We start from the raw sequence: 26,047 nt of genomic DNA on the forward strand, positions 1-26,047 counted from the left end.
TCTGCTTTGGCAAAGACAGCAGGGTGCAGATCCAATAAATAAATGCCTGGAGGGGGGGGGCTGGGGAGGGGGGGAGGCTTTAGGAAGAGAAGGGACCTCAGCAGGGTATAATTGTGCCAATTATAGGGGCTGATGGGAATTGTAGTCCATAACATCTGGAGTGCCAAAGGTTCACCACCACTGAAGAAGAGTTTGGATTTATACCCCACCCTTCTCTCCTGTAAGGAGCCTGTCCAGAGACAGAAAGAAACACAGAGAGAGTAGTAGAGAAACAGAGACAGAAAAAGAGGGAAAGTCAGAGAGGGAGAAAGAGAAACAAAGAGAGAGAGAAGGGGAGACCCCTAAGTAGGGGAGAGAAAGGAGGAGAGAGAAAAAGAAGAAGAGTTTGGATTTATACCTCACCTTTCTCTTCTCTAAGGAGACTTAAGGTAGCTTATAAGCAGCAGTGGCGTAAGAGGTTAAGAGCCCGTGTATCTAATCTGGAGGAACCAGGTTTGGATTCCCAGCCTCACCGCCTGAGCTGTGGGAGGCTTATCTGGGGAACCAGATTAGCCTGTGCACTCCCACACATGCCAGCTGGGTGACCTTGGGCTAGTCACAGCTTCTCGGAGCTCTCTCAGCCCCACCTACCTCACAGGGTGTTTGTTGTGAGGGCGGGAAGGGCAAGGAGATTGTAAACCCCTTTGAGTCTCCTGCAGCAGAGAAAGGGGGGATATAAATCCAAACTCCTCCTCCTCCTTTCCCCTTCCTCTCCCCACAGTAGACACCTTGTGAGGCAGGTGGGACAGAGAGAGTTCCGAAGAACGGTGACTAGCCTAAGGTCACCCAGCAAGAATGTAGGAATGTGGAAATACATCTGGTTCACCAGATAAGCCTCCGCCACTCAGGTTGAGGAATTAAACCCGGCCCTCCATATTAGAATCCACCTGCTCGTACCCACTACACCACGCTGGTTCCATGGCGTCCACTCTCCAAAGCAGCCAGACACGAATCCCTGGCATCTGGAGAGCAAGTGTTATTCCAGGAGACCTCCAGGCCTCACCTGGAAGTTGACAACCCAGCCAGGCCCACATGGAGCACATCCTGCCCAGCCTGCAACTCTGGCAAAGTCAGGGAGGGCTGCAGCCAACAAGAAGTAAAGGAACCGAGGGGCCCAATGACCCTCTTGGAGACGGGCGCTTATTGCAACCTACGCTCTCCTCCGTCGGGGCTCCCGAAGGGCCAGAAGCACTAAATTGAACATTTCCTTCTAATCCCTGCAAGCAACTCCCCCGCCCCGGCCCGGCCCGGCCCGGCCCGGCCCGAATGCAGCACAGCGGCGCCTCCTCGCGACCAACCGCGCTACTCCGCCCGCTCCTTGCTCTCTGCACCAGCAAAGTGTCGCCAAGTAGCTCCACCCACCGATCTCGCGCCGGCCAATAGGAAAGCCCGTGAAAATTGGGGCGAGGCACCGTCGACATTTTTTGCAGGTTGCAGGCAGGCCTCGCTGCCCGTTGCACCAGCGTGGCCCCGCTCAGATAGTCGCGCGTGCTCCTGCTGCTGTGGGTGAAACTTTGAGAGATGGCTGGGCGCGACCCTCAACAGGCGGAGGCGTTTTTCGGCAGCCGCAGGCTGGACCCCGAAGGTAGGAGCGGCAGCAGCGTGGACGGGGCTTGCATAAGTGGTGCGGGTTGTCTGGCAACGTGCGGATCCCCCACACCTTGCTAGCAACAGCCTGGGAACGTTTGCTGCATGCATCTCTGCAATGATGCCTCCAGTTCTTTGAAGGAACTAGCTTAAATTTAAAAAAATCTGGTTGCACAAGTTGGGTGTATCTTTCCCAGTATCAAAAGAAGCAAGCTGCAAGGCGAATCGAACTATTTACCTCCACGCCATGACAAGCTGCAGCTGCCCATTTCCGCACGTATCAGATCTCCACGAGAGTGGCAGGATTTTTTCCATTTCGGACTGTTGGCATCTTTGCATGTGAATGTGCCTAGGCTGCTCATTTCCGGGGTGTGTGTGCAGAATTTGATCCAGCCTCCTCTGAAGAAGTCCCTACCCTGTCTTAATGCGGAAGGAGTCGGGTTTCACTGCAGATCCCTCTTTCCGTCTCACGTCTGCAGGTAACAGGGAAGGTTGTCTGTCCTTTGTGTCCTGCCAGCCATCTCTCTGTGTGCATAAAGGTGTTTTTTTCCCCTACGGTAAAGGCAGGTCTCCGTTTTCAGGATTCCCATCTATTGGTGTAAGATGCACAATTTCCTCTTGGCTGATTTGGTCAGCGTTGGTTCTTGCCGAGTGAGAAGGTCACACACCCCCCCCCCCCCATCTCTTTTGGGGAGTAATGCTGATTCACTTTTCCATAAATTGTCTTAAACTGAGGATGAGTGAGTGGCCAGTTTGGAGATGACCCCGAATGACTGGGCGGAAACCAAAGCTGATCACGAAGACAGCTGAGTAAAGATCCAGACTGGATATGTGGGCAACATTAGAGAATGTGAAGTTTAGGGTCAAGTTACCATCCGGGTAAGTTACTGTTACCATCCGGCAGATGATACAGGTCTATCAAAACTAGGGCAAAGAGGCTTAGAGACAGCTTCTACTCTAGAGCTGTGGCTATGCTAATAAACTCCATGGCTTCGTGTTGATGTGTTTGGAGCTGTGTAGGGATGGGTGGAGGAAGGGGAAAGTGAGGATGGGGTATGAGTCTGAAATTGTGTGCATCGAGGAATGCTGCTGTACATTTCGTTGTGCGTGCACAATGACAATAAAATGCTTATGCTTAAGTAATGTACTCTGGGGCCTACGAAGATGCCGATGGGCTTCTGAGCTGGCAGTGACCGACTGGAAAAGATATCTTAGGGGGGAAAACCCAAAGGATCATTTTGTGTTTGGTCTGGGAAAGAGATCTTGGCATCACAATGAAGAGGTTCAGTTGTGTAGGGAGGGGGGGGATTTAAATTCCAGAGATTATAAATCAACAGATCAAAGACCAGAGGTCTCCCAAAATGGGCATTGTGGAGATGGAAGGGTTCAGAACAAAACCATCAAAATTCCAAGTTATTTGCCTGACAATGAGCGATTTTGCCCGTTAAAAATGCCCCAGCCCAATGGGGAGTTCCCCACAGCTCTCGGTGCTGCAACGTGTCTTCCACACTGTTGCCTTGTCACAGCAGTGGCTTTGCTAATGGGACTTGCCAGAACCGCAAAGGTTGAGGACCTTTTGGGATTCCCCTCTGTTGCTCTGGCGGCTTCCACTGCTGTGAAAACTCCTTGGCAGTTTTCCTTCCTCGCTGCTCTGGCCCGCCCCTCCAGTGAATGGCCGCCCTCCCCCCCCCTTGCAGTGGAATAAAAAACACAGAAGGAGAAACCTTTCTAAACTTTGCAAAAAAACTTGAGAAACATTGCAGAGAAGCGGCGTGTGAAGGCGATTCCCTTGCCCGGGAGGGCGGCGATTCCCTCGCACATGCAAGGAGTTTAGACCGGGGAGGGGGTTGGAGTACTGCGGTTCCCTCGCACATGCAGGGATTTTTAGATAAGGGGGGGGGGGTGAGGATGCCCATTCCCAGCACCTATTTTGTGCAGAGTCATTTAAAACTAAATTGGTGAAAGTGAGTGGAGGGGGGGGATTCAGCCAATCAGAATGCTGGAAATGGAGGTTGCCCGCAAATGCGTAGAAGACATTGCCGAAGACTTCATGGTGCAAGTGGAGGAGAGCTGAGGAGCAGTGCAAAGTCCACATTAGGGTAAAAAGTGCTGCATTGGAAAACTTTTGGGGTTTTTTTTTAGCTTAGAGAAAAGCAGTTTTGAGTGAGAGAGACATGTGGACCTGCCTTACGATGCATCAGGTTATCGGTTAATCAGGTTCAGTATGCTCTTGACAGGCAGTGGCTCTCCAGGTTCTCAGGCTGAGATCTGCCAAATCATCTCCAAGCCCAGTTGATCTTTTCAAGTGGGAACACTGGGGACTGGACCTGGGTCTTTCTGCAAAGCAAATGCTTCAGTTCTGATCCACAACCCCACCTCTCCCATCCATGACAGAGATATAAGCATAAGCATTTTATTGTCATTGTGCACGCACAGTGAAATTTACAGCAGCATTCCTCGATGGACACAATTTCAGACTCATACCCCATCCTCACTTTCCTTTCCTCCACCCATCCCTACATTGCAGCCCCAAGCACATCCATTACGCTGAAGCCGCCATGAAAGTTAGCATCGCCACAGCTCTAGAGTAGAAGCTTGCCCTAAGCCTCTTTTGTCCTAGTTTCTCTTTGATAGACCTGTATCGCCTGGTCGGATGGTAACAGTTCAAAATGAGAGTGTGCTGATGAGACGGTTCTCTGTGAATATTTTCAGGGGCTTTCTTTATTTCGAATTATAGAGTTCCTTCCCAAGGAGGAGAGGGCAGTACGATAATCCCTTCTGCTGTGCAGTAGTGACACCCTTGTTTTCCTATCTGCTGGTGTAAAAAACTGAGAACCATACAGATGCAGTAAGTTAAGACACTCTCATAGCACAGCGTAAAAGGACACCAGGAGTTTCCATTCAGTTGTTGTTTCCTTAAAAGTCTCAGATAGTACAGCCTTTGCTGGGCCTTCTTAACCACCACGGCAGTCAGTACGCCCCAGGTCAGGTCCTCTTTAATCATAACGCACAGGAAGTGAATGCTGTCTTCCCCTTTTCTTAGTGCAAGGATTCACAGGAACCCAACATAGTTGATTGGCAGCACATTCAGGACGGAGGGACATAAGGGCTTCTTCGCTCAAAAAGTTGCTAATCTCTCCTGAAAAGATTCTTCATTATAGCACTCTTTATCTTGTGTGTAGGGAGCCGCGTGGCGTAGTGGTTAAATGCTTGCACTGCCACTCACACGGTCAAGAGTTCGAGCCCTTGTGGGTCAGGGGATATCCTGGCAGCTGGCCTCATGGTCAACTCAGCCATCCATCCATTCCTTGGTCGTAAATAGTACCAGCACACAGCTAGGGTAAAGAATAGCCGGGAAAGCCAGCGGGCAAGTGGAACTACTCCTACAAAAAAACGGCTTGCTCTATGAAACTCGCTTGCAGTGGTACCCCAGGGTCGGACACGACTGAATGGGAAACTTTACCTTCTATCGTGTGTGTATGTGTGTGTTTTAAGATGGGGAGGAGGGCTCAATGGTGGTTTAATGATACAATCAGCCCAGCTGGAAGTAAATATGGCTGCGCTGAAAGTGGCGTGTCACTGCTGCAGGTGGTACAAGCACCTCTAAATAAACTAAAGATCTGTATTATTTCTTTCTGGAGTCTTTCCATTATTTCCATTATTACCATTCTTTGCTCTAGTCGCCATTCTTCTTATGCTGTTCCGTTCCGTTCGTTTCCTCTTATCTCACAATCTTCCTCTCTCTTTCTTTAAAGTCTCTTCCCTCCCCCCTTTTTTTGTTGGCCACTCTAGTCCGTTTATTCTCTATGGCCTCATTCCGTTTGCTTGGTTACAAAAGGCACCAACACCAGTAGTTGCCACCTTATATGTCATCGAAGAAATGCCGATCCTGTGAGCATGTCCTCATTGGAACGAGTGTTGCCAATATCTCTTATTGAGCTGTTTCACTTCAAATGTTCTGTTTTCAGGAGCATAACCGTAGCGTTAAAGAAGATGGGGCTGTAATCAGCTTCACTGGTACAATGCGTAGTCTCTAACTTTGGTGGCTTTTGACGTGGGTTAACCACGTCCAGGGAACCCACCCGTGGCTATCAACCAGGACAGCTACAGGGGAAGCATGATACCTTTGAATATTGGTTGCCGGGGGCCACGGTTCTTAGCTCCATCCCTTGCCTTCGTGCTGCCCAGGGGCATCTGGTTGAGTGCAGTGAGAAACATTAAATGGCCTTTGGTCTGATTCAGCCAGACTCTTCTTACATTTTTAAGGAGTCTTGTTTTGTAAAGGTCTGTGTTGTAATTTGTTGTGTTATTTAAGCGGAAACGGCCCGCCAGGTTAATGGGCGGAAACGGGAGCCGCTTCTTTACAGTTTACAGTTTATGTTTTGTATGATTCTTGATGTTGTTCATCACTTCCTGATCTCGATAGGGCGGTATAGCAAGTTTAATAAATAATAATAATAATAATAATAATAATAATTGAAGTCAGTTTCGTACAGGAATCCATGGGGCGGTTTGCTGGGGGGCAAGACCCTGAAGAGACTCTTTTGCTTTTATCACTTGCCTGGAAAGAAAGGCCCCTTCCGCACACGCAAAATAATGCATTTTCAAACCACTTTCACAACTATTATTTTGCAAGTGGGTTTTGCTATTCCACAGCTTCAAAGAGCACTGAAAGCAGCTTTGAAAGTGCATTGTTCTGCATGTGCGAATGAGGCTCAGTGTTGATGATCCAGCCATCTTTTCAGCTGGGGAAAAGAAATAAGAACTGCCCTTGACCCCCCCAAAGAGACGGCAGAATATCAGAACCAAGGGACAAGCACAGACAAAAGTCATGGGGATGAGGCCTGTAGTAAGGAAGGGAATTTGGTTGAATTAAGTGAAAAATTCTCCTGGATCTAACCCATTGTTCAGAACAGTTTCCCCAAACAGTGATAGGTGATGTTGCTCTTGTGGAAGTGCTTCCTTTCATGTCTCTTTTAAAGGCACTGTCGCTAAAAGAGCCGCCAAGCAGAGCCGCCTTTAACTTTTACATCATCATGGCTTTTCCCCACTAAGCAGAAGAGAGCCGGGCGTCGGCCTCAGTTCCCTGCAGTGGAGGGCGATTCCAGGCTAACCCCACAGCAATCTCGAGTTGGCCTCTGGAACCGAGCTAAGTGGGCGGATCATCTTGTGCCTGTTTCGCTTTGATCGCTTATTGGCGCTTTGTGTTACGGGCGGAAACGTGGTAGCTGCCTACAGCTTATTAGTTACATGCTTTCTTGGCGCTGCTGAGACTACTCTCCGTTTGCATGCCACAAAAGCTGCTCATGATTGGTTGAACGGATGAGGTGTCATTTCGATGCTTCCCCACTAAGCTTCAAGCTGCATCGACCTTGTACCGCAGAAAGTAAGCTCATAACTGCATAAGGATGTCGTGAAGTTCTGAGGGCGGGGAGGTTGAGACAAAACAATGTTGAGCTCGGTGGCAGTGGGGATTCACTGATAACCTATAGGTAGAAACCAGTTCAACTTTGTCAGTGGGGAAAGCCCCCCAGGAGCTTCTTCTTGAGGTCCCTATGGACCTTTCCCAGGCAGAAGGAGCAGCTCCTTTGAACTCTGATTCCCTGAATGTACTGCTGTGATGCCTCCTGGGTTCAAGTTCTCTTCTTCTTTCTTTCTTTCTTCTTTCTTTCTTTCTTTCTTTCTTTCTTTCTTTCTTTCTTTCTTTCTTTCTTTCTTTCTTTCTTTCTTTCTTTCTTTCTTTCTTTCTTTCTTTCTTATTTATTTATTTATTTATTTATTTGTTGTATTTATAAACCGCCCTCCCCCGAAGGGCTCAGGGCTTCATGCTTTCCTATTCCATTGAGATGGAGGAAAAACAGGACCAGCAGTTTGGTTTGGGGAGAGAACAAACAGGTGCATCATGCACTATGTTGGAGATCACTGCCCTAGAGAATGTTACTAAATGTAGTTTGAGAGAAATAGGAGTCCCTTCATAGAGCTAAGATTTCGAGGCGTCCATAGTGAGAGGGAATGATTATTGCACCAGTTTAATTTCTCTCAGGTGTAAATACAGCCAGCCTACATCTACAGACATCTTTTATTCAACTCTTCTATGTCATGAGTAATTTTGGCAACTTATTCAAGTAAACAACCACTTGTATTGTTTTGATAATAGCCAAAAACAGGCACACACTCCCTAAGTTATAAAAATGATATGAAATGTCAACCGACAATTATCAAATGTTTTAAAAAGGTAATCCCTAAGCGTGTAATTGCCGGAGAGGGATTTCCATGACTGGTGGCTCTTATGGATCCTGAATGCTCGTAGTAATGGTTTTTTTTTCCCTTTTTTTGTGTCTCTTCCAACTAAAACCAACTCTTAAAAGTACTAGAAAAAGAATTAAGAATTGAAACTAAGTAAACATAACAGTCATATCAATTTTCACAATTGAAAAGAATAATTACAATGAACACATAATCTTCTCTAAATCTGATATAATCTATATCGAAATGAAACATGAAGTGGATTTGCATTTATAATCTTATTACTAAGAATGCACTAATATTAACTGGTACAGGTATTGATTTTCCTTGCATGAAATGAGTACTTTAAGTTTAGATAGTTAAAAATGTCCCCCCCCCCCCCCCCTTTGTGGCATGCTGAGATTGGACAGCAACAGACAGGTGGCCAGAAATAAAGATGGCCCCTAACTGGGGATCATTAATATAAAGCTGAGGCTAAGCTTTGTAGTAAACATGCAGACAGGCACTCCCTTTGTGAATTCCTTACCTCATAGAAACCTGGAGTTGGGAGGAGCCATACAGGCTATCAGTGGTTCTCAACCTTCCTAATGCCGCGACCCTTTAGTAGAAGAAGAAGAAGAGTTTGGATTTATATCCCCCCTTTCTCTCCTGCAGGAGACTCAAAGGTGCTGACAATCTCCTTGCCCTTCCCCCCTCACAACAAACACCCTGTGAGGTAGGTGAGGCTGAGAGAGCTCCGAGAAGCTGTGACTAGCCCAAGGTCACCCAGCTGGCGTGTGTGGGAGTGTACAGGCTAATCTGAATACCCCAGATAAGCCTCCAACTCAGGCGGCAGAGCGGAGAATCAAACCCAGTTCCTCCAGATTAGATACACGAGCTCTCAACCTCCTACGCCACTGCTGCTCTTTAATACAGTTTCTCATGTTGAGGTGAACCCCAACCATAAAATTGGTATCTATAAAATATAAGAAGACCATTTTCCTATGGTCTTAGGCGACCCCTATGAAAGGGTCATTCGAACCCCAAAGGGGTCGCAACCCCCAGGTTGAGAACCACTGGGCTATCTAGTCCAAATCCCTGCTTAATGTAGAATCAGTCCTAAACCATCCCTGACAATTGTTCATCCAGACAACCAGAAAAGGGGAGTTCTCTTAACTCCCTCGGCAGCCAATTCTACAGCTGAACTATTCACACCATTTAAAAAAAAAATCCTAATATCCCACCAGTAATTCCTTTCTGCCTGATGTTTTATATCCATTAAGCCATTTAGCCCTACCCTCTGCTGCTAACAAGCAAATGCCTCTTGCCCTCCCTTTAAGTAACAGGCTTTCAAATATTTAAAGAGAGCAATCCCCCCTCAGCCTCCTCTTCTCCAGACTCAGTATTCCCAAGTGCCTCAGCCTTTCCTTGTAGGGCTTCATCTCCAGACCCCTGATCTTCCTTGTTTCTCTTCTCTGCACCCACTCCAGCCTGTTCACATCCTTTTTGAAGTGAGGCCTCTAGAACTGCACATAGTCCCATTTGTATGTTGTGGCCCTGTTAAGAACACACCCCAATACTGCATTAGCCTTTTTTGCATTCATTCTTGTTGAATTGCATCTTGTTCACATCTGCCCACTTTTCCAGTGTGTTCAGATAATAATTCTCTTTTAATAATAATTCTCTTTTAAATAATTCTCTTTTTTTGTTAATTGGTATAAAGGTTGGGAAAGTATTATAGATAAAGACTTTCCATTTTATTTTTTTTCCCCTTGAAATTTATATTGGAAAGAGAGGAGTTTAAACTACTCTTTTAGATTAAGGATTTTGGATCTCTCCCTCTGTTAGTTTTCTTTCAAGTGGAATAGATAAAGTAGTTATAGGAATCTGAAGGGGAAGTAGAAAGTAGGGAGGGAAATATGGGAAGGAGGAGGCAGCATAGGATGTTTTAGCTTGGGGCTGACTGAGAGAGATAGACAATTAGAGGTTGTATTGCCATGGTTGCATTAAAAGAGACATTCTCAGATTGTGGCTGGCATCTTCTATCAGATCCTCTTCTGAAGATGCCAGCCACAGATGCAGGCTAAACGTCAGGAGAGAATGCTGCTAGAACACGGCCATACAGCCTGGAAACCACACAGCACCCCAGTGATTCCGGCCGTGAAAGCCTTCGACAATAAATTAGATATGTTTGTAATACGTTAACAATTGTAAATAGTTTTTGGTTTCTCTCCTTACTTATGTTATTATATAAAATCAATCAATATAATTATATGAAAAAGAAATAATAATAAATAATAATAAAAAAGAAATAATACCTTTCGGTATATTGCTTTTTAAATACTTTAAACAGTCATTATTTGAATCTAGAGGCGTAAGGGAACGTACCTGGGCGCGGCTTCCCCTGCATCCTGCCACAGCCCCCGCCAGGGAATGCCCTGCCCCAGGAATGCCTGCTGGCCACGCCTGCCGCGTCCTCGCTTCCAGCCCCATTGGCTTACACCTCTCAAGGTTTGAATCCCACCACAATCGAACCTGTTACTAAAATTTTGAATCCCACCACTGACTTCCAGTCAGATTAAATGCCACTGACGCATCAGTTCTTGAGTATGGTTCTCCAACCCTCATCCACCTAACTATTTGGAGTCTAGTCCAGTTCTCCAGCTTACCTATCAGAAATTCATGGGGGTCCCTGTAAAAAGCTTTAATGAAATCAAGGTAAACAACATTGACAATTCATTCCCACGATCCATCAAAGAGGGAACGAGGTTATCTGGCAGGCCTGTTAGAATAAATCATTCTGGCTTCACCATCTGGTCCTGAGAAGGTGGTGAGCTTTTATTCTCCATTCCCTGTTCAGGCTACCAGTGACGCTGGCATCATGAGGCATAATGCTGAGATAGCTACACACCAGCCAGGGTGGCTATATTTATCTGCCTCCTCTAGAAATGGGAGATTGCTTTACAATTGCCTCTGAAGGAGGCTACCATTTTGTGCTTGGAGAGAGGCATCCAGAATATCACTTTTTATTTTTACACTCATTTTATCCTTGTTGGCAGTAATGGCAGTAATGGAGTATTATAACGCCGCTCGCCGCAAAATTAGTGCTACCAACAAAAGCCGGCTACAAAACCGGAGCAATCACTTCCAAAACCTAATCAAAATTTCAGCTGAGAGAATCTACCAAAACTGAAGTCCTACAAAACCGATGGTACGAAAACCAAGTGTCCACTGTGCTATTAAATTTGCAGGTGACACCAAACTGGAAGGAGGAGTGAACATGCAAGGAGCAGTAGTGGCTAAGAGCAGTGGCTAAGAGCAGATGTACTCTGATCTGGAGGAACCGGGTTGGATTCCCAGCTCTGCCGCTTGAGCTGTGGAGGCTTATCTAGGGAATTCAGATTAGCCTGTGCACTCCCACACACGCCAGCTGGGTGACCTTGGGCTAGTCACAGCTTCTCGGAGCTCTCTCAGCCCCACCCACCTCACAGGGTGTTTGTTGTGAGGAAGGAAGGGCCATGCTGGCAGGGGCTGATGGGAATTGTAGTCCATAACATCTGAAGTGCCAAAGGTTCGCCACCACGGCTCTATCTTCTACCCACCTTCAACGAAACAGCAGCAAGGACATTGATCCCCATGGCAAACGCAAGGCGCTGCCAAACTCTTGAATTGATTTTTTTTTGCAGCAAAGCCCAATATGCCTTTCCGCTTGGCGTGTGTGAATGATGTGATTTTGTGACACCACACTCTGAAGCCCTCCAGGTTCCTCAGTGCTTTCCTTCCAGATCCCATGAGTTAATTCTGCAAAACCCAATGTGAGACATCTAGGTAATGTTCCAGCCATGCTGTCACGTGTGCCCCATAAATGTGGAGTCCTTAAACTATTAAGTGGTGGCTGGTTGGTAACATTTCCATATTTTTCCATGCACAGTTTTCCCTCCCCGCGGTATGTAAACAGTGGTTGGGTTGCGGGCTATTGTAAAAGTTTCACAGGTGTCAATTCATGTTCTCCAGATAAAGCAGTGGACTACAGTTCCCATCATCCCCTGCCATCATCATGCTGGCAGGAGTTGATGAGAACTGTAGTCCATAACATCTGGAGGGCCACGAGTTTGACACCTAGATGGACTAAATATTGGGATGTGATGCTAGACAAACCCCAGCATCAGAACTGGTCCAGGCTTCTACATGGCACATTTCCCTTCTTTTGCAAATATTTAGATTTTCCAAACAGCATTTATGTGGATTTGAATTAGAAATTTAATTTTCCAGAAAAAAACCCACATCACTATTGCCAGCAGATTCTGACTTTATTACAGCTAGCCAGCCATTGGGATCGCCTGTAGGTGAGTAAGGGGGAATACATTGTTGACTCCAAGATAACTGCTCAGAGAACAGTGGGCTTCTTCTCAGAAAAAAGCAGTTTTAAGTTGACTCCCCTGATGCACGTGGCTCGGCTTTCTTTTGACAACTGTGCCCATCTAGGGGTATCAGGTTGCACTATACCAGTGGTGGCGAACCTTTGGCACTCCAGATGTTATGGACTACACCTCTATCATCCCCTGCCAGCATGGCCAATTGGCACTATACTTTTACCTATGAACAGAAGCGTAGCTGGGCCCGCAAGAGTGTGCCCGGCCCCCCGCAGCCCCCCGCCTCTGGCGACTTCTGCAGCACCCCCCCCCCTGGCCCCCTTCCCAAACTGACCTTAGTTCCTTTGGCACTCCAGATGTTATGGACTACAGTTCCCATCAGCCCCTGCCAGCATGGCCAATTGGCACTATACTTTTACCTATGAACGGAAGCTGAAGGCCTGGTGCTAGTGTGTTTCCATCCCTCGCAGCTCCCTCACCGCCGGGCGACTTCATGGTACCCCTGGCCCCCTTCCCAAACTGACCTTAGTTCCTTTGGCACTCCAGATGTTATGGACTACAATTCCCATCAGCCCCTGCCAGCATGGCCAATTGGCACTATATTTTTACCTATGAACAGAAGCGTAGCTGTCTGGTGCGCAGTGTGTTTTTCCATCCCCCGCAGCCCCCCCTCGGCCCCATGGCGACGTCCTGCGGCAACCCCCCCGCACCCTTCTCTCAGTCTGAGGTTTTGTTCTTAGTACTTTTTTCAGGCGTGAAAGTAGCCTTTTCATTGTTCTCAGGCTGCTAAAACTGCCTGAGGAATCCATACTCCAAGCCCAGGAGACCTTGTGAGCCCCAAGGTCTCCTGGGAACTGTAGTTCCTCAGGCCGCTTTTGAGCCTGAGCTGTACATAGACCCCTTTTTTCACCCTGAAAAGTACTAGAAAAGAAAAGGAACTAAGGTAAATGTGGGAAGGCGCAGGGGAGGGCGCCATGAGGGGGGTGCAAGGAAAAGGGAGGGAGGGCCCGGGGCAATTTTACACCCCCCCATGCATGTGCTCGGAGCGCAATGCACCCCCCCATCCTCGCTCGGCCCGGCCACTGCCTAAGTGAAGTAGAAGTTCTCCTTAGTTTCCTCCTAGCCTTCCCTTTGGTTCTTCTTCCTGTATCCTCTGTGTCTGCTGTACTGACCACAACAGTGAGTGTGCTGCTCTGAAGTGGATGGCAGGTGGGATGGAAGAATGAAGAGCATATGATAGACGAAAGCAGTACCTGCTTTATCACCTACCCAGTACAGATCTCTTAAGTTGCAACCTAGCAGTTTTCTGCAAGTCTGAGTTTATGGATGTAAGTAGCTGTGTCTTTGTGAGGGTTTTTAAAACACACACACACACACACCCCTTTTCTAGACTATTGCCCATTTTTCAATTCAGGTGAATGTCTAAAACGGCTTTCATGTAGAGCATACCAAAGCAGCAACTGTTTTCTATCAATCAGAATAGACAGCAAAATCAAGCAATACGAAGCCCCATTTGAGAGCTACAATTGAAGAAACAAACTTAAACATCTTCAAAAGCCTTGTAGAATAAATGAAATTCTATGTCCTCTGGAGGACCGTCCCTTGCAGTTCCATATTTCTCTGTGGGGTTTTTTTGCATTCTGATCTTTCCCACCATATTTTCACGCCTGTCTCTTTGAAATCCATAAAAGAAATATAAGCATAAGCTATTTTATTGTCATTGTGCACTTGCGACAAGCGAAATTCTTACAGCAGCATTCCTCGATGCACACAATTTCAGACTCATACCCCATCCTCACTTTCCTCTTCTTCCTCCACCCATCCCTACACAGCCCCAAAGCACATCCACATGAAGCGGCTGAGGTTTAGCATCGCCACACAGCTCTAGAGTAGAAGCTGTCTCTAAGCCTCTTTGTCCTAGTTTTTGATAGACCTGTATGGAGTTCTGCCGGATGGTAACAGTTCAAAAAGAGAGTGTGCTGGATGAGACGGGTCTCTCAGAATATTTTGGGCTTTCTTTAGGCTTCGGGAATTATAGAGTTCTTCCAAGGAGGGGAGAGGGCAGCCGATAATCCTCTGTGCAGTAGTGATCACCCTTTGGAGCGCCTTCCTATCTGCTGGTGTGCAACTGGAGAACCATACACAGATGCAGTAGGTTAAGACACTCTCTATAGCACAGCGGTAAAAGGACACCAGGAGTTTTTCCATTCAGTTGTTGTTTCCTTAAAAGTCTCAGATAGTACAGTCTTTGCTGGGCCTTCTTAACCACCGTGGCAGTCTGTATGCCCCAGGTCAAGTCCTCTTTAATCATAACGCCCAGAAATTTAAAACTAGCCACCCGCTCTACTTGATTTCCATTTATAGTCAAGGGCTGAATTTCTGAGCTATTCCTTCTATTGTCCACTATAGGAGCAGCAGTGGCATAGGAGGTTAAGAGCTCATGTATCTAATCTGGAGGAACCGGGTTTGATTCCCAGCTCTGCCGTCTGAGCTGTGGAGGCTTATCTGGGGAATTCAGATTAGCCTGTACACTCCCACACACGCCAGCTGGGTGACCTTGGGCTAGTCACAGCTTCTTGGAGCTCTCTCAGCCTCACCTACCTCACAAGGTGTTTGTTGTGAGGGGGGAAGGGCAAGGAGATTGTAAGCCCCTTTGAGTCTCCTGCAGGAGAGAAAGGGGGGGATATAAATCCAAACTCTTCTTCTTCTTCTAAGCTCCTTTGTCTTGTTAGTATTAAGAACCAGGTTATTTTCCCTGCACCATGAGAGCAATCGGTCCACCTCACTCCGATAGGCAGACTCATCCCCTCCAGAGATGAGCCCCACCACCGTTGTGTCATCGGCATAGCATGCTCGCATTGTTCACAGGTTTCAGTGAATGCACGAATCTTCTGCATGTATGTTCATAATGACTGCTGTATAAGAAAGAGCCAGCATGCATTCACTTTATAAATAAAACAGGGAAGCAATACCTGGATAAAAGCAGGGTTTAAATCAGATGTTAAGTGGTAGATGCATGATTAGACAAACATGAGTCTCTCGGTGCAAAGAAAAAAGAAGAATACACTGTGCATGGAGTTATGTGTGAGTTTATTATAACTGTTGACTAGTACTACTAAGTTGGATCATTGACGTGTCAGAGTCAGTACTGTTGACGGTGACCGGCAGCGTGTCTCCACCTTTCATCACTTATTTTAACCGGAGATACTGGTGAGTGAGTTTGGGACTATTGCATTCCAAGCAGATGGTCCATAACTCAGCCAAAGCATCTTAATGGACCCCACTTCAAGCATGATTTTATTCATGATTTTGTACAAGGGAAATCTTTTCACATTAGTCACTTTATTGTAGAGTTCCATTGTACTGTAAAAGATTCCTGTGTATGGTCTAGGCCAGGAATTATAAAATGTTTGTGTAAAATGTGGTTGAGGTCTATTGAGCATCTTTGCTGTCCAAAGGATGCATCTTGGAGTGGCGAACCTTTGGCGCTCCAGATGTTATGGACTACAATTCCCATCAGCCTTTGCCAGCATGGCAGGGGCTGATGGGAATTGTAGTCCATAGCATCTGGAGTGCCAAAGGTTCGTCACCACGGCCCTAGAGGGTGTGTATTGTAAGGCAGACAGTTGTGATAGGCAAGTTGCCTTTTCTTCCTTTTGGTAAACTGGTAAAACCAACTACTCTGGGACTGGTATTTCCTGAAGGGACTCAGAAATCTTAATTACAGAAAAAATGTTACCAAACTCCCCCCAACAAACCCAGGAACGCTTAAGAACTTAGTGGAAGAGAAACCAAGTAATTAAGATATGGCTACATGTAAAACCAGCCATGGACAATAGCAATAATCCAGGAACCAGGTAATATCCAGGTAAGATGTCTAAATATTAAAGTGTTCAATTATAAAGGCAAGGCAGTTAAATCCAGGTTAGGTTAAGTTACTTCAGGTAAAAATAAACTGTTTTAGCTGGTACTGAAAGCTTAAAAAGCTGCGAGCATATGCATGTAGGGAGGGAGTACCAGACCCAATGGTGGGATCCAAAAATTTTAGTAACAGGTTCCCATGGTGGTGGGATTCAAACTGTGGCGTAGCACCAATGGGGCTGGGCAGGGCATGGCGGGGGTGTGGCTGGGCATTCCGGGGGCGTGGCATTCCTGGGCAAGGACACACGCTCAGGGCTTCGCCCCCCCTTGGGCCCAAGGGAACGAATGCAGCGCACGAGGCGCAGAGCCGCTTCACGCCGCGCGGTGCACCTCCTGCTAGACTGCTTCAAGTTCTGCGTGCTACTGCTGAGAGGAGGGGCGTAACTAAGGCAGAAATCACGTGGCAAAATCACCAATTAGTAACCCCCTCTCGGCACACACAAATAATTAGTCACCTACTCTCGGGAACCTGTGAGAACCTGCTGGATCCCACCTCTGACCAGACCCCTGGCATTAGGAGCAAGAAGCCTCTCAAAATGCCACGTACCTTACCCCAGAACATGAGGGCAAACCAGTGGTGTAGCTGGGGGGGGCATGGGAGGGGCGGGAGGATTGGGGGTGGAGCCAGTGGAGGGATTCAAATAATTTAACAACTGGTTGTTTACAAGCACTATTGTAACAACCGGTTCTGCCGAAATGGTGTGAACCTGCTGAATCCCACCTCTGGGTGGAGCCAATGGTATAAAGGTAGAGCTGGATGGACCCTTGCTGGACCCCAGACTCGCTGAGGCCCGAATCACATGGGTCCTTACTGCTCCCAATCACCACGTGGAGATGGGGGACCAGGCAAGCCTGGCTGGCCCCGCTCCTTATCTCCACATGGAGATTGGGGGCAGGGTGAGCCCCCCTCAACAGCATTTAACTGCATCCTTGCCCCGAACTCCACAGGGAGTTTGTGGGGGGGGGGAGGCCCCCAGAATAAGCCTCAGGTCCATCTTAGGAAGCAACGCCTATCGGGCAAAAAGAGAAGAGTCTCTGCAGGATGTCGGTTGAGCCACCTTTTCTTCTCTGACTGGTCCCATTGAGGATATCCCTTTCTTGTCCTAGAGCCGTGGTGGCGAACCTTTGGCACTCCAGATGGTATGGACTACAATTCCCATCAGCCCCTGCCACCATAGCCAATTGGCAGGGGCTGATGGGACGTGTAGAAACCAATCCCCTTACCCATCTGGAGAATGCCAAATTCTTCACCACGGCTCCTAGATGACCCTAATTATATTCTGTTTTATCCTCACAACAACCTTGTGAGGTAAAGTAGGCAGGCAGAGTGATTGACCTCGGATTGCCCAGTGAGATTCATTAGTGAGTGGGAATTCGAACTCAAGCTTTCTAAGCACTCCCCAAATTCTACTTAATTACATCCTCTGCCTGCCAAGATATCTCAGGGGATCATATCCAAGCCTGGAAATGATTGAAAACTCCTAGGAGCCTGCCTGTACCTTTTTAGAAGGTGGTGTTGAATTTTTAGGCATGGGTTCCTTGAACTGGAAAAAAAAGTTGTTTCCTAAGTATCAGCATTCTGTTTACAAGTGCATGAGAACCAGCATGGTGGACTACAATTCCCATCAGCCCCTGCCAGCATGGCCAATTGTAGTCCATAACATTTGGAGTGCCAAAGGTTCGCCACCACTGGTGTAGTGGTTAAGAGCAGGTAAACTCTAATGTGGAGAACCAGGTTTGATTCCCCACTCCTCCACATATGTGGTGAACTCTTATTTGGTGAACAAGGGGTGTATTCCCCCGCTCTTCCACATGCAGCCTGTTGGGTGACCTTGGGCCAGTCACAGTTCTCCCCAGACTCTCTCAGGCCCCTTCCACACATGCAGAATGATGCACTTTCAATCCACTTTCAATGCACTTTGAAGCTGGATTTTACTGTACGGAATAGCAAAATTCACTTTCAAACAATTGTGAAAGCGGATTGAATGTGCATTATTCTGCATGTGCGGAAGGGGCCTCAGCCCCACCTACATCACAAGATGCTTGCTGTGGGGAGGGGAAGAGAAGGCAAGTGCAAGCCACTTTAAGATTCCTTACAGTTCAGAAAAGTGAGAAAAATCCAAATGCTTCTTCTAACTCAACAGCATATATCCCACTCAGATACGAAGCCACTGTTCTCAACCTTCCAGGATCAAGATTACTACTGTCTGTCACAAGCACAAAACAAGAATCCTTTGATTAAAGCAAACAAAACACCCCACTGAAATTTAATTTTGTGAATGTTATTGTTGCTCTCTGTTAACTTTTTAAAAGTTAAGCAGTCAGAATTTAACACACGTTGAAACAAATGGGCCCTCAAGATAGCTTGACAGGCCAGACCAACCCTGAATTTATCCCTTGCCCTGTCAAAAACAGTTGTGTATAGTAGAAGGGAACGGGAGTGTGTGTGTGTGTGTTTTGGGTATCTATTGAAGGAATTGTTTGCCAAAGGTTACCAGCCCATTAAAAAAATGTATTGTCGAAGGCTTTCACGGCTGGATTCAACTGGTTGGAAGGTTCAGAAGGTTACTATGTCAGACTGCACAGGGAGGCCATTGAGATTCACAAACACCAAGACAACTTCAACAAGAAAGAAGAGACTCTGAGAATTAACAAAGCTTGGCTATCAGTACTTAAAAACACCAGAAGCAAAGGCCAAGGGCATGCTAAGTTCATGGACAATGGACTCCACCCAAACATAGGATCTGCATTCACCAATATTGCTGCTGCAGGGAATGCTAATGTGAATCACTCCCTGGACTGAAAAACCCCACCTGCAATACTATTCTATCAACCACAACTTAGCATAGCAAGTCCCACCCAAACACCTACAGATTGGTTCCCTACCTGGGGACATGAAAAATTTATACCCCACTAAAACATTCCCTTCTCACTGGACACAGTGTGTAACAGACTTCCCCCTGTGATACAGCTCTGAAGATGCCAGCCACAGATGCAGGCGAAATGTTAGGAACAAGATCTACCAGACCACAGCCACACAGCCCGGAAAACCCACCCCAACCAACATTTTAAAAATGTTTCCTGGCCCACATTTACCCCCAATATTTACACCAGTCGTTTGTGGTCTAAAAAAAAGGGGGGGGGGTTGAAAACAAGTGATGGTCCTTAAGTAGACCTTTGGCCAATATCTGGTGGGTGTGTGAAGGCCTTTTGTATAAAGGCTGTTTGTAGGCCTTGTCTAACAAACCATGTCTTAAATGTTTAAAGGAAAACTGTGTGCTCAGTAATTCATATAAGAGATTCAGCGCTGGTAGTTTTTCTTCGCATATTTAAAACACATTGGGGTTTCCATGGTGAACGTTTTCCAAGGTGAGCAACGCTACAGGTTTTGTTAAGAGCAGGTGAAGTCTAATCCATTTTCATGTTGAATACTGGCCACACAAGTTTGGGTGTATGACTGTCACTGGAGAACAGCATTCTTAATTGCATTACATTTGCCCCCCATGGCCTTTACATCAGTGCCTTTGCCATCTGGGGTTTGCTGATCTTCCCCCTGAAAGAGGGTTTGGAAATGGATCTGTCGGACGCCATTGCGTGTTAGTTTTAATCTTTCTACTAGTTTTTATTTTACTGCTGCTTTTAATGGTTTTAGTTATTTTACTTGTATACTTGCATTTTTATCTGTATATGTGCATTGTATTGTACACCGCCCAGAGCCCTACGGGGATGGGGCGGTATAATAAATCGAAATAAATAAATAAATAAATAAATAAATAAATAAATAAATAAATAAATAAATAAATAAATGATGCTTTCAGGTAACATTATCATATCTGTGATCTTGTGGCAAGAGTATATTGTATAGCACCAGATATAGTAGGATGGGGGTGTCTGGCTTAAATCCCTCTTAACCCAAACTGGTCTGTGCTTCCCATGAGCTGGCCAAGGGTTGGGGGGTCAGAGAGATGGGGAACCTACGGCCGGGGTTACCTGTACGACAGTGACCTCGGTATACACTAACCCCAACATGGCTGCTGCTGCAGTGTATGAGCCGGCACCCACCCTACCTGTAATATTCCTCACCTTCTCTCAAATTCTGTGGAAAACCCAGTTCCTTTCATCTCCCTAGTCCAATGATGGCGAACCTATGGCACAGGTGCCAGAGGTGGCACTCAGAGCCCTCTCTGTGGGCATGCACACACAGAGAGTTCATCGTAATGAAATCACCCCACACACACACCAAGGCTGGCCTGAGCCGCTGGGCTCGATTATTAGCATTAAACCTAAGACCTCGTTTTGGGGAAGCAGTGTAGGTCACCTTATTGTTAAAGCTGGTAATCCCCACTGATTTTCATGAAAGAACAAAAGCACAATTCTTTTTCTAAATTAGCTCGGTTGCGCTGGCAATGGGGCTTGCTTCTGAGTAAACCCTCCCTAGAATTAGTGATTCACCTGTTGGAAGAGTTGCCTGATTTGCTTCAAAGAAACTGAAAACCACCGACCCCACCACCATCTTACTCCCAAGTAACTCACGCCTCAGAGCCAACCATTTTCTAAACTAAAACCTCAGTATTCAGGTTAAAGTGCCGTATTGGCACTTTGCGATAAATAAGTGGGTTTTGGGTTTGCGGTTGGGCGATGGTCTCCAAAGGTTATGCATCCTGCCCTAGTCTAACGATTCTTTTTTTTCCCTCTTTTGCTTCCATTACTCCAGCTTCATTAATGTTTTACAAACCGAGTTCTTTGTTCTCGTGCTTGTCGTCTTATGTTTCAAAACGTCCGAACGGCGCCTTTGTTTCCTGTGACGGAATCCATGTGTCTTGCTTGGTGTGCCTTTTTTTTTCATGTTTTCCACTTCATGTATTCCACCATCCTAAATTGACAGCCGCTTCTAATGCGCCACCCCCGGCAGGACAATTTCCTCTTGCAGAAGCCCGGTCGAGATAAAACGTGCACATGTCCACAAAAATAAGCCAGTTTTTATCTTTTGCGTGTAATTTTTGGGTGTGTAGAATTTGGGGTCAGTACAGAATTGGGAAGGGTGGCGACGTTTCAGATCATATGTGCATTTGTTATATGTAGCGTGTGACAGAGGTATATAAGCACAAGGCCCTGAGGAGCGTACGGTTGAATGAGTATGATAAGAGCCCAAATTTAATTTTGGAAACAGAATGGAATCCCTTGTTCTCCTGTTTTTCTCTCTCTCTGCTCTGTTCAGATGGGACACCTGCCTCTTCAAGGTTACAACTGTTTACCTTCCGGCTTTCCCTCTCTGAAGAACCGTGAGACATCACCTTTGTCCTTTTGAGATACGGCCTTCAGAATTGGATCAAAACATACCTCAGTTGCTTCAGTCTACGGCATGTTCTGAAAAGGTAATAATCTTATTCTCCTAAGGGGGTGGTGTGGGGTCCAGTGAATCATAACGCTTGAGGGAGGGTCTGTGTGATCCACACTGGTTTGAGGAGATTAAGGAGATAGGGAGGACAGCAGCTGTCCCAAATTCTGATTTTGGAGAATCAAAGGACAACTTGGTCAACCCCTTCTAAAAGGCAGGGCTTGCCAATCCATCCGCACATCCGCCTCCCTCTCCCTCTCTTGTCGATCTGGCTGATTGTGTGGTCTTCATCCTCAAATGTAAAATAATGAGTGCTCAATTCTAACCATGAGTCGCTCCACGAAAGCGAATGTGGTTCTTGAAATAAATGGCCTTTCCCCAATGGATTCACTAGCTGTCTTCCCTTAGTTCAGTGGTTCCCAACCCTCTAGGGCAGTGGTGGCGAACCTTTGGCACTCCAGATGTTATGGACTACAATTCCCATCAGCCCCTGCCAGCATGGCCAGTTGTAGTCCATAACATCTGGAGTGCCAAAGGCTCACCACCACGGCTCTAGGGGTACGCACCCGAACGTTTGGGGGTACGTGAAACAAATTATGTAATAGGTTTGCTAATATGGGGAACAATTTTAGGGAAATGGATTGTCAAGGAGTACGCAAGTGGAAAAAAGGTTGGAACCCACTTCCTCAGTTCTTTTTCCTCGGTTGCAGGCCAAAGTGGTTTTGTTGACATTTGTCCGCATCACATGTGTAATTTCAACTGAAGGCTTGTCAAGGAGGTACAACTGGCTTGAGAATAGGTCCCTCCCACAAAGGCGTGTCTTGACTTCCCATGACTAGGCACGTAAGAACTGGAGGTAGAGCCAAAGGAACGAGGTCCTGCAATGAGACCGCATCTGCTTTGTGGAGGCTGTCTCAAGGTCTTCAATCCTACACTTCCTTACAAATGGGGGATAATCTATCATTCTTGTCAGTAGCATAGATTTGTTCCTGTCATACTGGATTTCTGTGTGTAAGGTTTCTTTTCTCGAGAGAATACAACGTTAATACCGGCCCAGAAGTTTGTTACCAACTCATCTGTGGTGTGTACAGACTGGGCCTTGGAATATGGTGGATTCTGTCCATGAGTGGATACCTATGGATGTTTTGAGCACGTTCGTATTGGGACTTACTGAGTAGAAACCCTCAATATCCTTCCTGAGGACTGGTTTTTGAGTCAAACATCCAAATGACTGGGATGGTATGATGGGGAGGGTGCAGGCATACAAAGGCGTAGCTGCAAGGGGAAATGGGGGTTGCATGTTGCACCAGGCATGCGCCTGGGGGATAGCAAAAATGTTAGGTTTGTTTTTTGTATTTTTTAGTGTTTTCCAGTTTTTGGCCTGCGGGGGAGCAGTTTTTAGGCTAGCAGCACCAAAATTTCAGGGAGTTTTCGGGGGACTCTCCTGATAATAACACCCAAGTTAGGTGAGGTTTGATTCAGGAGGTCCAAAGTTATGGACTCCCAAAGGGGGTTCCCCCATCCCCCATTGTTTCCAATGGGAGCTAATAGGCGATGGGGGCTACACGTTTGAGGGTCCATAACTTTGGACCCCATGAACCAAACTTCACCAAACCTGGCTGGTATCATCAGGATAGTCTCCTAAAGATACCCTGAAATTTCAATGCTACTAGCCTAAAAACTGCACCCCCTGCAGACTGAAAACTGAAAAAACACTAAAAATACAAAAAAAAATAAACATGGGGGGATCAAAACTCAGATTTTGCACCAGGCTCCATTTTCCCTAGCTACACCTCTGCAGGCACATCATAGGAGCTTAATTTGTTCTCAGATATCGGGTGTATATCTGATGCACAGCACTAACACTGGCTTCAATTCATCTGGTGGTAGTATGAGAAAAGGCCAGAAGTACAGCTTGGGTATGATGACAAAGTACCCTCAACCTCAAGGAGCAGCAGTGGTGTAGTGGTTAAGAGCAGGTGTACTCTAATCTGGAGGAACTGGGTTTGATTCCCCGCTCTGCCACCTGAGCTGTGGAGGCTTATCTGGGGATTCAGATTAGCCTGTGCACTCCAACACACGCCAGCTGGGTGACCTTGGGCTAGTCACAGTCCTTCTGAGCTCTCTCAGCCCCACTTACAGGGTGTTTGTTGTTGGGGCAGGAAGGGCAAGGAGTTTGTAAGCCCCTTTGAGTCTCCTATAGGAGAGAAAGGGGAATATAAATCCAACTCTTCTTCTTCTTCTTCTTCAACTGGCCCTGCCTTTTGCCAAATCTGGAGCTTTTAATATGCAAAATCTTAAACCAAGACATTTTTTGTCCACTGTTAGAAGATGTTTTGCATGATTTTTTTTAAACATTGCCTCACTTCTTAAAGGTGTTGAAACTTGAACTTCAAGAGGATTGTGGATCAGAGAACATCCATCCATATGTACCATCAATGCCGTGTTGATACTTGAACTGAATGTGCAAACTCTGCCTAGTCAGTGGACATGGAGACAGAAACGGCACAGAGGGATCAAATGACACTGCAGGTACAGAAGGATTAGAGCTTCTTTGGATCAAATCATTTTCTTTGGATCGTGGCTGGAAGATCAGATGCAGTCGCTAGATACAACCTTATGGGATGTTGTTATAGCCATGTGTGAAGCTTTTCCCTGTCCCAAGACAGCCCGCTCCCTAGCTGCACCAAGATTCAGAATGTTATGAATGACCCTTTGTAGTCAGCGCGTGGATGAACATTCTATGACATCACAGCAGTTCATCTTGTGCTGAGGTGAGGTTCCTTCAGACAGATGGCAGAGTTTGATTGGATGTTTTGCTTGTGTTCCTTGACCCTCGCTACTGTTGCTGTCTGCTTTTGTTGCTTTTCGCTGTTTTGTGGGCTTTGCTATTGCTGGGATTTGGTTTATTATTCTGTCTTCATATTGCCATGACACTGATTGTGGGTATGAGTTTGGGGTATACATGTTTTAAATAAAAGAGAAACAATGCTTTGAGTTTACAGATAATTCAGAAACGTTGCAGTAGCCACCTCCTACAAAGGCGTGCCTGTATTGCTCTGTGTGTGGGCACGTAAGAACTGGAGGCAAATTAAATGGGCTGGAGGCTGTTTTGGACCAGACTGGCTGCCATTTTGTGCTCTTTCTGGATCTCCAACTCTACATATTTTGGGCAGCAAGACAGTAGGCTTAAAGCAGTTCTATTTGATTGCTGAAGTTAGCTGTGGATGGTCAACTATGAGACCTTTCCCCTGTACAGGATGCTTGCTTAAAAGTAATCCCATATACCATTGTGGTGGTTGTGACTGTAGTGGTTGTGACTGTTGGTTAGGCAGCAAGAAATTGGACCTGGTTCACACATGCAGCAGAAAGGGGTGGTAGATTTGGTTGGACGTGGAAGATGGCTTTTTAAAATATTCCCTTCTGTGTAAGCAGAAAACTAGCCCTGCAAGGAACAGACCCTTTCTTCTTGAGGGGCTAGATTGTTTTTAAGTGCAGGGAGGCTCTTTTGTCGTACAAGGGACCATTAAAACTGTCATCTCTGACCCAGAGTCTACGGTGGAGCTGTGTAGACAGCCTCTTCAAAATTCTTCCATCTCCTCTTGCTTCCTGCATAGTCTAGATATGGGATAAAATATTTCAGATGTACCTCCTTGTTTCCTAGAATTTATTTCCACTTTCTCCTATTTTTGTCTTCAGGAGTTGGCATGAGCGCACCAAAGAACTGGCTTGATGTGAGTCAAGAAATGCAAGATGAACAGAAAAATGATCGCCAAAACTTGCAGTCTTGGAAGCAAGCAAGAAGAGTCTGCCCCTGCGACGGGGCAGGTTCCTTCCACATGTCTTTTTTTTCCCCCTTTCTTTGGTAAAATGTGAGAATAATAAATGATCAACCAATCCCCTTCCATGCAGCCACATGTGAGATCAGCTTCATATCCCCATCTCTTCCCTGCTAATAGAGTCAGAGTATACTTGAGTAGTATGTTGAGTTTTCCAGCACATTTTGTGTTGAAAAGCCCCCTCGACTTTATACACGAAGCCAGCTGTATTTTAAAAAAATATTTTATTTTTTACTTATTTATTTATTTATTTTTGATTAACTCTATACCACACCCTTTCCCCTCAAGGGGCTCAGGGCGGTGTCCATCATTCAAATAACAGTTAAAATCCATTTCACCCCTTAACAATCCCAGCTAAAACCATATACAAATTATAAAATTCAAAAGTTCCAAATGGTGATTAAAATTCATTTCCCCTTCCCCTTCCTGCCCCCCCCCCCCCCGAGGCCAGGATTTTTTCCACAGAAGTGTTACTTCTCCCTCGGGTTGGAAGCCAAATGCCTGGTGGAACAGGGTCTGTTTTGCAGGCCCTCACGGAAACTCTGGTAGCCACTCGCGAGGGGCCTGATCTCACTTGGGAGCCTGTTCCACCAGGTAGAGGCCAGGGCTGTAAAAGCCCTGGCCCTTTAGAGAAGCTGCCAGCCGGATCACTTTGGGGCCAGGGATCACTAGGAGGTCCTCCGCCTCCGAGGATGGAGGGCCTAGCAGGGCGAGCATAGGGAGAG

The 26,047-nt window shown here is 46.5% G+C and overlaps 1 long non-coding RNA gene and 1 other non-coding gene across 3 annotated transcripts; both read left to right on the forward strand.

The window, feature by feature from the left end:
- The first annotated feature begins 1,438 nt into the window (after positions 1-1,438).
- LOC125425278 lies at positions 1,439-25,543 on the forward strand. Of its 2 annotated transcripts, none has more exons than XR_007243342.1 (4): positions 1,439-1,624; positions 21,364-21,520; positions 23,859-24,015; positions 25,183-25,543. It is a non-coding gene; the product is annotated as an uncharacterized LOC125425278 (long non-coding RNA). The 2 variants fall into 2 exon arrangements; XR_007243341.1 differs by having other exon boundaries at positions 23,859-24,257; positions 25,183-25,524.
- On the forward strand, positions 24,514-24,650 carry LOC125425292. Its single transcript, XR_007243347.1, has one exon. It is a non-coding gene; the product is annotated as a small nucleolar RNA SNORA38 (small nucleolar RNA).
- Positions 25,544-26,047: the final 504 nt, after the last annotated feature.

The sequence above is a fragment of the Sphaerodactylus townsendi genome, unplaced genomic scaffold (genome assembly GCF_021028975.2).
Source record: "Sphaerodactylus townsendi isolate TG3544 unplaced genomic scaffold, MPM_Stown_v2.3 scaffold_25, whole genome shotgun sequence".
NCBI classification, from domain to species: Eukaryota; Metazoa; Chordata; class Lepidosauria; order Squamata; family Sphaerodactylidae; genus Sphaerodactylus; species Sphaerodactylus townsendi.